General features: G+C 35.9%; 1 pseudogene; it reads right to left on the bottom strand.

Annotated features, from left to right (window-relative positions):
• Positions 1–4,628: 4,628 nt before the first annotated feature.
• LOC102603689 (EIN3-binding F-box protein 2-like) lies at positions 4,629–6,069 on the bottom strand (annotated as a pseudogene).
• Between the last annotated feature and the right edge of the window lie 5,848 nt (positions 6,070–11,917).

Raw genomic sequence — 11,917 nt, 5'->3', positions numbered from 1 at the left:
AGGCCGATATGAAGTCCCGTTATCCTCACCTTTTTCCTTCTACTCCTATCCCTACTTGAGGTAAATAGTTTCTTGAGTTTGGTGTTTTGGAAATCATTTGTGCTATGAGTTTTCTTTATGATTTCCTTACGATGTGCATGGTCTTGTGAAGATTCATGTTTAGCATATATTGAGTTTTCATGTATATGTTCCTCATGTTGGTTTGCACTTTAGTATGGTAATTGCATATTTGACTTCATGAGGTGAAATAATGAATATGTTTGGCTATACTTGTGATGATATGGATTACTGGCTCTTTATTAATTGTGTTGAGCTTGTTTGAGTTGGAGAAGGTAGTTCCTCCTAAAATGATATGAAATGATGAAGTTTTGTGCATGTTGGGTTGTGGATGAAGCTCCTACTTCCTTGTAATTGCAATGTTTATGTCTTGAGATGGAGTTGATGTTTCCTCCTATGAAGTGTGCATTGTTTTGATGTTGCATGTTTGTTGGGCTCCTAGTCTAGAGTCTTTACTTCCATAAGGTATCTAGATCACCATTCGAGGACGAATGTTTCTAAGTGGGAGATAATGTAACACTCCGGAAATGGTAGGTTGAACTAGAGCCTAAACGTAAGGATGAACGTCTGAATATGAGTTATAGGGGTCAAGGCCATGAGGCAAGTGCCATGGCCAAGGGGCTAAGCCAAAGCCAAAAGGCCAAGGCTTCCCCTAGCCATTAGCTGCTGCCCCAACCTTCACGAGAAGGACCACGAGTCGTGGTCCTCACCACGGCTCGTGAAGGTGGGCATGGTAATAAATCCTCCTAAACAAGTTTCTCATGAATTTTCTTTTCAACAAATCGGTATTTTTAATTTAAGTTCATTTTATTTGAAGTGTTAATTTTTGTTTTTGTAGTTTATTTAGTAAAAAATTGTGAATGAAATTTTTTTTGGGCATAACTACTCACATGTTATACCCCACATGATTTGATTCTAAACACCTAGTTCTAATGGACATAAAATTTTGGTTGCTAAAAAGGAAAAAAGTTAAAGATCTATATATTATATAAGAAATTTCTGCAATTTCGTGTTTATTCGTGTATTTTTTCTTAAAATTATAAAAGATACATATGTCCTAAAAACACTTTAGTTTATAAACACTATAATAACTTCTAAAATACTATACATTTTATCTCATCTTCTTCTTCCTTCTCCTACTCCTCCTCTTCTTCTGGATACATGTATATATGTAACTGGTATGTATATGTATCAATGAATACAGTTTTACCAATGAATAAATTGTATCATCAGATACAATTGTATCAATGTTGTATTAAGTTCAACACTTGTATTTGTATAATTGATTATTATCATTTGTATCAATGTTGTCTCAATTGTATTAACGAATAATACATTTGTATTTGTATAATTAATTGTTATCATTTGTATGAATGACGTATGAGTGTTGTATTAGCGAATACATGTATATTTATATTTTGTATCACTGAAGAGGATCTGTATAGTTGACACTTCTCTTTTGTATAATTATAATTGGATGTTAAGACTGTTATTTGTGTAATTAATTACTATCATTTGTATTTGTATTGAGAGAGGGGTGATACGCTCAAATTACACCTCCCTAAAGAAGCATCAGCGATCGTTATCAAGTAAAGAACCCAACTTGTAGGTTGGGGTCGATCCCACGAGGAAAATGGTTTAGACTTTACTGTAACCAACAATTATATTCAATTAGTCAAATTACTTCCAGAAACAAGTAATAAAAATGGGGGGTTTTGTAGAACAAATTGTAAGAATTCAATAAATAATTAGTAATCAAAAGTCAGTTTTGGTTGTTATCAAGATGAGTGAAATAACTAGGGTATCTGTGTTCCTCATAAGCTCATAACGCAGTAATCCTAGTAATAGCAATCTTTTCTTAGTGTACTACATGCAAAGTGATAAGTTAGGTATCTCTAAATCCTTGGTCCGGCATCTAGAAAATTTCACCCCGCACCTTGGTCCGGCTACGTGTGTGTACTTTACTAACCCGGCAAGTAGCAACAAGGTGAGTTCTAATGCGTGCACTCGTTAAAAAGACTTCTAAACGAAAGAATTATCAATGCATGCAAAACACTATTCAAGAATTGTTTATTTACTATTCATACTTTGTTAATCGCTCATGGTTCCCATAACCCTAGTTGTGGAGTTTAGTTACCCATAATCATATGAACACAATTCATTGTTTTAGATGAAAGAATTATAAACTTACGTAACAAGAGTAATAAACCCAGAAATTTAACTGGAATTGCAACTCCAAAATCTTCAAAACGATCTAAGGAAATTAATAATTGCTAAAGTTGCAAGTTAATCTCCCAAGTCAAGAATTAGAATAGAATACTAATGTCTATCCCCCAAAAACGAGGTTTACATGCCCTATTTATAGAAAACAAGTCCTAAATTAAAAGGGAAACAAAAAATAAGGAAAAGTCTGTCACAGGTACGCGTCTTCATTCCACGAGACTGACTCACGGACCGTCAATGGATCTACGGTCCGTGAGTCCCTTCCGTCAGCCAAGACTCAGAAAATATTCCAGCTTCCAAATATCATCTTTTCTGAAGCAAACGACGGAACTGCAGTACGGACCGTAGATCGATCTACAGTCCGTCAATCCCCTTCCGTAGCTCCATACTTGGAATCTTCAAAAATCAGGTATTGGAACCCTCGCATTATCAATCTACGGATCAACAGTATGGTCCGTAGATCAATCTATGGACCGTCAATGGGCACCGTGGTTCCACACTTGGTCAGATTTCCCTGATTTGCCTTCCATGCCTTGGCTGCTGATCTACGACTACCATCTACGGAGCGTCAATGGACCTATGGTCCGTAGATCCCCTCCGTAGATGCCCTTATCTGCATTTCTGTCAGCTGTCTCTTTAATTCCGCGCCTGAACATCATTCCTGCAAAATATGATAAAAACACATGAAAACTAATACAAGAAGGCCCTAGACACACACAACTTGTAAGTGAAATGTATTAGAAATACCATAAACTCACGGTATATCAACACCCTCAACTTAAATTCGTTGTTTGTCCTCAAGCGACGCACTAAGACTCTAAACTACACTTGTATAGAAGCAAGCATTTCAAGCACAAGCAATCATATGGCTCTCTATCCCACTCACTTTCCGAGTGCAAAATTTGTTCTCTTAGACTCGAAAAGCTAATTCATGTGGATCAAACCATGACAACGATCGACCAACCAACACACAACATACACTGTTGTAAACTCGAACTCTCTAGAATTTTTTCTTAACTCAATGAAATCTGAAATTGAGAACCGAGTAAAAATAGGAGTAGAGGGGGTTCTATTTATAGACCCCAAATAGCTAGGGTTCAAAATTTGAAATTGGTTGGATGGATTTAGAATATGGATTTGAAATTGAATTTTGAGTTACTGAATGGGACAAAGATTCTGGTCTTGGTTCTTGTGATTTGAATGTAAAAACTACCAAAACATAGAGTCAAAGAGAATAGAAATTACCTTTCAAACAAAACTTGACACAATCCATTACTTCCTTTGCTCGAAATAGGTTAGTTAGCTCTAAAGGAGAACAAAAGAGACCCGCAAGTTTCTTTATCCAGCGGGTAAAAACATGTGGGTGAACTTGATTGTCAAAGAAGACAAACTCCATCAATATATTACTCCCAAAAGAGCGAGCTACATTTGGAGACAACAAAAGAGGACTGAGAAAAAAGCGACCAACATCAAACATTGATATGAACTGGATCTTCTATTTCTTGAGAAAGCTCAAATTGTTGAGGAAACTGTACGCAAACTACTAAAGAAGGTTGAGAACTTGTGGAGGAGTTTAATGTAGTGCATAAATTAAAATAGAGGATTCTTAAATTTAAATAGCATAAATTATTTACTATGTTGGAGGATTCATAGAAAGTTGACTTTACCTATCGATGCTTGCTCACAGGGGAGCATTAAGAAAAAATGTTGAGTTCATGTAAATCGTCTTCAAGCGTCTCAGGAGTATATAAAATATAAATATGAAACTTAAAATGATCAGTATATGCTAAAAAAGGTAAGGTACAAAAAAAAATAGATGTGCTCCTCTTTATTTACTCAGAAAGATCCTTGGGCAATTTTTTCCTCAAATGTGATAAGAATTTTCAATGAAATGTTGTCACATATATGATTGAGACAAAATAAATAGAGTTCGATGAACCTAACTCTTACATAGAGAGAAGAGTAGAGGCAAAAACTTTAGTCTGTCCGCACTCTTTTGGCGTAAATCTCACTATGCAACAGGAGAGTTAAATAGGAATTCTCATCTTTCCCCTTAAAACACACAACCTCGCATGTATGGGGCTATCACTTGTGTTCTTAACTGGGAAATACAAAATGAATATGATGAATGTCAAAGTAGAGAAGCCAACTTAGCGTTTTATCTTTATTCCACAATAATGAGAAAAAATGATACCCATTAACTCTTCCACTAATTTAGCAAATGCAAATTAACACATGTATGCTTGAAAAGTAAAGTAAATGTTGAAAACTATCTATTTCCCTGTAGTAGAAGCTGAAGAGTCTATATAAAACCAAATACAAGAGTCTCTCCCATCCAAAGAATCTGCTTAGGAAAGGATATCACAAATTGGATTTATCTCTACAAGTGCATCAACAGTTCTAGAGCTTATTTCGAGACAATGTTGTATGTTCAAGCCCTGAAGGTTTTGAACCAAATCGAGCAAGAAGGGTAAGCTATTGTCCGACACAAAAGGGCAACCAGACAGTGAGAGGATCTGCAGGTGAAGTTGTGTAGCATTGGCCAAAGTTTTACTCCCTGAATCGGTGATTCCACTCTTGGAAACATCTAGTACATTAAGCATCCGGCAAGACTTCAAAATTTCTACTAATGTTGCATCAGTAACATGTCTGCAACCATCTACGAGCAGAGACTTCAGAGATCCCCCATTCAGCTTAACTATGGTTGAAACTGATATGTCTGTAATATTGACACACCTGCTTAAATTCACCGCCACCAAATTAGCTGCACAATTTTGAACAAGAGGGATGAGCCCCTCGTCGGTAATTCTAAGAAGCCCACTCTGATCTATATGAGTCAGTTTGCGACACAGTCCACCTACTACATCAATTGTAGTATTGCCTACTCTAGGACAATTGTGAATTGCCAAAGATACTAGTGAGTTACGACAAGAAGCCACCAAAGTTAATGGATAGTCTTCCACATCAATACAGCTCACCAAGGAAAGAGTCTCTAGTTTTGTACAATAGTTAAAAAGTATACCTAGAGACAGAAATCTGATGCATAGGCCTTGGAGTCTTACTTCTGTTAAAACTTTACCAGCTAAATAAAATAGAACTGCTAATCCATGATCCCCAATGAGTGGAGAATTCTTTAATACGAAAATCTTCAGGTTCGGACAGGTTCGGACAGTATTGACCCACAGCTTTGAGCGACTCATTCCCTATGTTTGAACAAGAATCTATTGTTAAAGAGGTCATATCGGGACAGTTCTTCGCAATGTCCAACAAAGACTTGTCAGTAATTATTGGGCATTTGAAAAGATCAAGCTTCTCTAATAGATGGCACCCATGAGCTATTTCAGATAAACCTTTATCACCAACAAAAGACACATTCCACAAGGAAAGATCTCTGAGAGTAGGGCAACCTCGAGCAATAGCCACAAGACCAGCATCAGTCACACTAAGACAAGGATTGTTTCCCTGAATGGATAACTTTGCTAAGCCTCCATGATTTGCAGTTCCAATGGCAATAGCAGCAAGTCTGACATATGTGGCTTCCTTGCCAAAAAGGGACCTCACAAGATATCCCTCACCTTCTATACCATTATATTCTGCAATCTCATCCTTGTGAATGTTGCTTAAAAGCATAAGCCATCGCTTGGAAACACAAGCATAGACACTTCTCTCTTGGCCACTGGGAAGACGTTTGAATACCTCAAAGAGGCATTCATCAGGAAGAATTTCAATGGAAGGATATTTCCTCTGCTCAAAATTTTGAGAAGCGGTAGTGGCACAAATCCTCTCCATAGAAGGAAAATTTACATTCCAATTTTGACCACGTGATAAAAGCATAGATGATTGTCTTGAACTTGGATATGAAGCTCGAAAAAAAGCACCATTTTATGAAAACCAAAAGATTAAACACATCAGACAAAGATAGGAATAGAAACTTATATACATGATATACCCATCTGTTTTCTTATCACCATCATATATAAACTATCACTTGAAAGAGGGAGAAAAAATAAAAAATAAGATAAAGACACAAGCGTTGTGTTTAGTATGATTTCCATATTTTTCATTTTTGGTTGACTTCAATGTTTTGAAAAATATTTTCCAAATAATCTTATTTTCTCAAAATTAAGGAAAATTACTTACCTCCAAAAATAATATGGAAAACATTTTCCAAAACTCAATTTCAACTAACACGTCAACTTTGGATAGGGTTGCAACCATCTACAAGTAGAGACTTCAGTTACCAATTTTTCAAATTAGTATCGAGAATTGGTAATTAAGATGCCGGGTTGTAGTTTGGGTGATGGGTCATGTGTTAGGGTGCCTAGGTCATATCCTAGGTCGGTTGTTGCGGTTGTATCCCATTTTGTGTGTTGGGGTCCAAATCAGGTCTTAGTTCGAATATCGGGTCCTTAAACGAGATTCGGGGTCAAGTCCTAAGTCACATGTCAGGTCGGATACAAAATTGATCATAGCATTGTGTTCTGGTTTGGAGTTGGGGTCGGGTCCTAAATCAATAATCGGAATTGTTTTTCGGGTTAGAAACTATTTTTCTAAAAGGTATATTCTACTCAGTAGCCGAAAAAAATCTAGAAAATGTTTTTTATTCACTCCATTAGTTTCTAAGTTACATTATTTTATGCTCATTAAAAAATAATATTTTTTAAATTTAATGAACTGTGATTTATTACCAGTCATGAGGTGGATTAGAATTGCAAATTTTGAAAATAATCTTTTTTTAATTACTACTATATATAAGGAAGGATATCCAATTTTTGTAGTCTTCACATAATTTTCTTGTCATTTCTATTCGAAGTTTTACAAATTTGTAAGTCCTCACATATTTGTTAAATTTTAAGAACTTCAATGATTTTCTACAATTCTTTCAAAAATGATGATCTAATGATTTTCTCTGCTTGTAGATGGTTGCAACCCTAACCCAACACCTCAACTACCCTAAATCAAATCTCAGTTACCGATTCTCGATACTAGTTTGGAATCTGACTCATGATTCTCAATTTGGGACCCAACTCACGACCTTGATTCAAGACCCAGCTCTCGAGTCTAAAATTTGCTCAGGGTCGATCCTCGATTTGGGTGTCAAATCCTAGGTAAGCACTCGAGGTCAAATTCTAGGTTGGGTGTTTGGGTGGTGATGTGAGTCGGGTGTTAGAATCTAGTTTTGGGTAGAGAGTCGAGGTCATGTCACAAGTTGGTTGTCGGGTTCGTACACATGCTCAAACCGCAAACCAAGGTGGAGACTGAAAAAGTTGGTTTGGTCCTAGTGGGGTCAAGCCCAATAGAAGAAAATTCCATGTGCCAATTTACTTGGCTAGGAATTAAACTTTGAGAGCAAGCTAAAATTTGTGGAAGACAATTTTTGTATTTCTTTTCTTTGTGCTTGGAGCCTAAGTTTGATCACCTATAAAAGGATGGTGATTCTTCATTGTTGAATTCATCCTAAACTCATAGTAAAATACATTAGAAAAGTACATAATCAGTAGAGCAATTCTCTTAGATGTATTTGGGATCTCTCTCATTTCTTTCATAATATACATGTAGTTGTTCTCTGGTGGACATAGGATCATTCGGATCTAAACAAGGTTAAATATTGTTGTTCTTTCTAGTTTTTATTTTCACATTTCTGCTAACATGGGTTTTGTCCTTGTTTAAGTATTGGGGTAAGAATTGGGTCTTAGTTCGAATATCGGGTCTTGAAACGAGTGTTGTGGTTAGGCTTTAGTTTGGAAGTTCAGGTCCCAATTAAGGGGTCAGGGTCAATTTCCAATTTGGAAGTCGGTCCTTGGACGAAAGTCAGGAATCTCAGTTTGGTCCTCCTTTGGAAGTCTAGTCTCGCATCATGTGTTGGGGTCAAGGTCGGGTCCTAATTTGAAAGTTGGTCTTAGTTCAAATGTCAGGTCTCTAGTTAGAGTATCAAGGTTAAATTAGAAATCATGTGTTGGGGTGGGGTCCCAATTCAGAAGTCAGGTCTCTATTCAAGAGTAGAGTTTAGATCTTGAATAAGTTTTGGGGTCGGGTGTCGGGTTAAGGTCTTGCTTTAAAAGTTAGGATTTGTATTGGGTTTCAGGGTAGGGTCCTAGTCATTGTTCAAAAGTCTAGTCCCATTTCAGATGTTGTGTCCCAAGTTAAATTTCGAGGTTAGAAATAAGTCGGGCGTTCGGGTAGGGTCATGATTAAGAAATAATGTCCTAATTTAGAGTTGGGGATGGATATCAAATCAGTCGTCAAGGTCAAATATGGGTAATATTCTGATTTGAAATACAGGTACCCATTTGGGTGTCAAGGTCATATTCCAGTTTTAAAGTTGGGTCCTGAGTCGGGTGTCAGGGTCGGGTCCTAATTTGCTAGTTGGGTTTCTAATGAGAGCAAGTGTTGAGTCCAAATTCAAAAGATTGGTCCCGGTCAGCAGTCAGGGTCAAGTCCCTATCTGAAAGTTGGGTCCTAGGTCTAGAGTCACGAGTCGAGGTCGCGTCTCATATCAACTATTGGAGTTTGGTCGTACTTCAAAAGTTGGGTCCCATATCGGGTGTCGAGGTCAAGTCTGGATTTGGACATTGGATCCCAATTAAGATCCACGGTTACAGCTTGGGTGTTGGTTCACGTGTTAAGGTGCCTAGGTCGGGTGTTGGGATTTTATCCCATTTTGTGTGTTGGGGTCAAAATCAGGTCTTAGTTCCAATAACGGGTCCTTAAACGAGAGTAGGGGTCAGGTCCTAGGTCGAGTGTCAAGGTCGGATACCAAATCGATCATAGCATTGTGTTATGGCTTGGAGTTGGGGTCGGGTCCTGAATCAATAATCGAAATTATTTTTCGGGTTAGAAACTATATTTCTAAAAGGTATATTCTACTTTGCAGCCGAAAAAAATCTAGAAAATGTTTTTCATTCACTCCATTAGTTTCTAAGTTACATTATTTGATGCTCATTAAAAAATAATATTTTTTTTATATAATGAAGTTTGATTTATTACCAGTCATGAGGTGGATTAGAATTGCAAATTTTAAAAATATTTTTTTTTAATTACTACTCTATATAAGGAAGGATATCCAGTTTCTATAGTCTTCACATAATTTTCTTGTCATTTCTATTCGAAGTTTTACAAATTTGTAAGTCCTCACATATTTGTTAAATTTTAGCAACTTTAATGATTTTCTACAATGCTTTCAAAAATGATGATCCCGATGAAAAAGGTTATATAGAACCTACAAAAAAACATTCATATATATAATATTTTACCTTAAAAAGTTATTGTAAACATAAACGTAATGTACGTTGGGATTTGAAACAAGATGATTCATAGGGAGATGTTATAGAAACATACATGAAGACATTATCGCGGTACCTTCTTGTTCAAACCTTATGTTATCACAATTAACAGCGGCGAGAAAGAGTCTACAGAACTATATGATAACCCTAGTGAGTGGAATGGATGACCAATTTATAGAAGCTGAGATTTAATCTTAATCGTCCATCAAAAACCAACCTAACATATGAAATTTGTTTTTCTTTAGACATTAGTTACCAACTTTACATTAATTGGGTCACAAATAAAATAAATTAATCCAAACATTTATTATTAAAAAAGCAAATAATTATCCTAGCATTCAATTTCTATCTCAATATAGGTGTAGTTATTGACTTAAAATATTATTTTTATAATATTATTTATTGTTTATTTATAATTTAACGTTTACTATTTTAAATTTTCATTTATTGATTGATTGTAAAGCTTGTTTCTCTAGTTTTCTCTTCTAATTTTATGCCGTACATGCTGAAAAATTTAAGTACTAATAAAAATTTCACTTATGATAGGATTATATTTAAAATTTAGAAAACAAATACAATTAACGTTTAGCATTGTTAAATACTATTAAAAGGTGTCAAAAATGCAAATTTTATTCTTCCATCTCAATTGAAAAAATGAGTTTCAATATCTGATAGTTAATTAATTAAATTTTATATGCATGCACTATTAACATAAAATTAAGCTAATAAATGATTATATATATATATATTAATAGAAATATTTTCTTCTAAATTTTAGATGTCATTGTAGCGGTCCAACTCACTAGTGATATTGTCCGCTCTAGGCCTAGACCTGCAAGAATTTAACATGTGTCACTAGTTGTTAAGGTATGGTTACTTATATACCCAACATCTAACCTATGTTTTGCCAATGTGGACTTTTTATCTTAAGATGGGGTGTCACATACACCCCCTCTATGGACTCACCGTCCTCGCTAAGGTTTGTCCTAATTTGTTTAGACTCAGAAATCAGGTTTGTCCCGCCATGACAGAATTTGCCTAAACTCGGTTAAATTTGGGCGCACATCGACAAGGCTGATACAACAGTGTCTCTGATACCATTTTCTAATGGCCCAATCCGCTTTTGATATTGTCTGCTTTGGTCCATTACCCGCACGACTTTCAAAGTTGTCACTTACTCAGGGTAGAGATAAACCTTGGTGGATGCCTAGTAGATCTGGACAATTCAAGGTAGGAACAACATGGGATTTGTGCAGATAGATGAGGGAGCCTATAGAGAATATATATAACATATGGATGAAAGGATTACTTTAATTTATAAGGTGTTCTTCCTATTATGAAGGATGTGGTTTAGAAGAATTCCTATAGGCAAAATTTTGATCTGAAGAGGCATTGCTGATTTTGTAGAATGTTGTTGTTGTTGTAACAAAAGTATACAAGAATACTTTGTACATCTATTTATTAATTGACATGATTCTAATCATATTTGGAAGTGGTTTAATAAAGTTGCATGAGTACAATGCCAGTTAGTGCAGATTAAGCAAGTCTTGGAGGAGAGGTGGAAGGTTGATTGTGCTAATAAATTGAAGCCTATTTTTAAAGTAGTCCCTGCCTTTATAATATGGCAGATTTGGAAAAGGATGAATGTGATTAAACATGAGGGAGTTATGTCTAAACAATTATTCAATTGGAAAAGAACAATATGCCAAACATAACAATAAAGAGAGTCCAAAATAATGGATGTAGGCTACAGGATTAAACATCAGGCAAGCAGAATCAAGGAAGCTAAATATACAAACAATAACTGTGGAAGCATAAGGATACATTCAATATCAAAATCTCTCAATACCTTATTTGGCAGCAAAAAAATTATCCTCTTTAACAGTGGTATCAACTCCATTGGGGTTCAATCTATTGAGAGGAAAAATTGAGAGTTGTAATAATGGAGAAATAAGAAATGTATTGAAAATGATTCTAACCGACTCACACCTTTGTTCTAAGTACAACTATGTCACATTCATGTTGAAGAAGTCTTCATTGGTGATGAATCATGATGTCAGCGGTAATTTTTGACATCCAAATGATTACAAGCCGAACATGGATGGTGTTTGTAGTGATACTGGTGGTCGGAGGTGCGTTTTTGGGTGTAGAGATGGTCACGACGCCGGAGCATACCTGGAAGAAAAATGAAGGTGGAGCTGAGGATTTTATCATGCCGCTTTGCCTTTTCTTTCCTTTTCTGATTTAGACTAGTGTAGTTTTGGCTTTTTGGGTCTGGGCCACTTTTAGGCCTAGAACTTTGTAATTTTCTTACTGTTTATCTTTAATAAAAGGCCCATTTTGGGCATCTTTCA

Source organism: Solanum tuberosum, unplaced genomic scaffold (assembly GCF_000226075.1).
Source record: "Solanum tuberosum cultivar DM 1-3 516 R44 unplaced genomic scaffold, SolTub_3.0 scf00050, whole genome shotgun sequence".
NCBI lineage: Eukaryota > Viridiplantae > Streptophyta > Magnoliopsida > Solanales > Solanaceae > Solanum > Solanum tuberosum.
The sequence above is the reverse complement of the archived record's forward strand: the minus strand, read 5'-3'. Positions and strand labels throughout refer to the sequence as shown.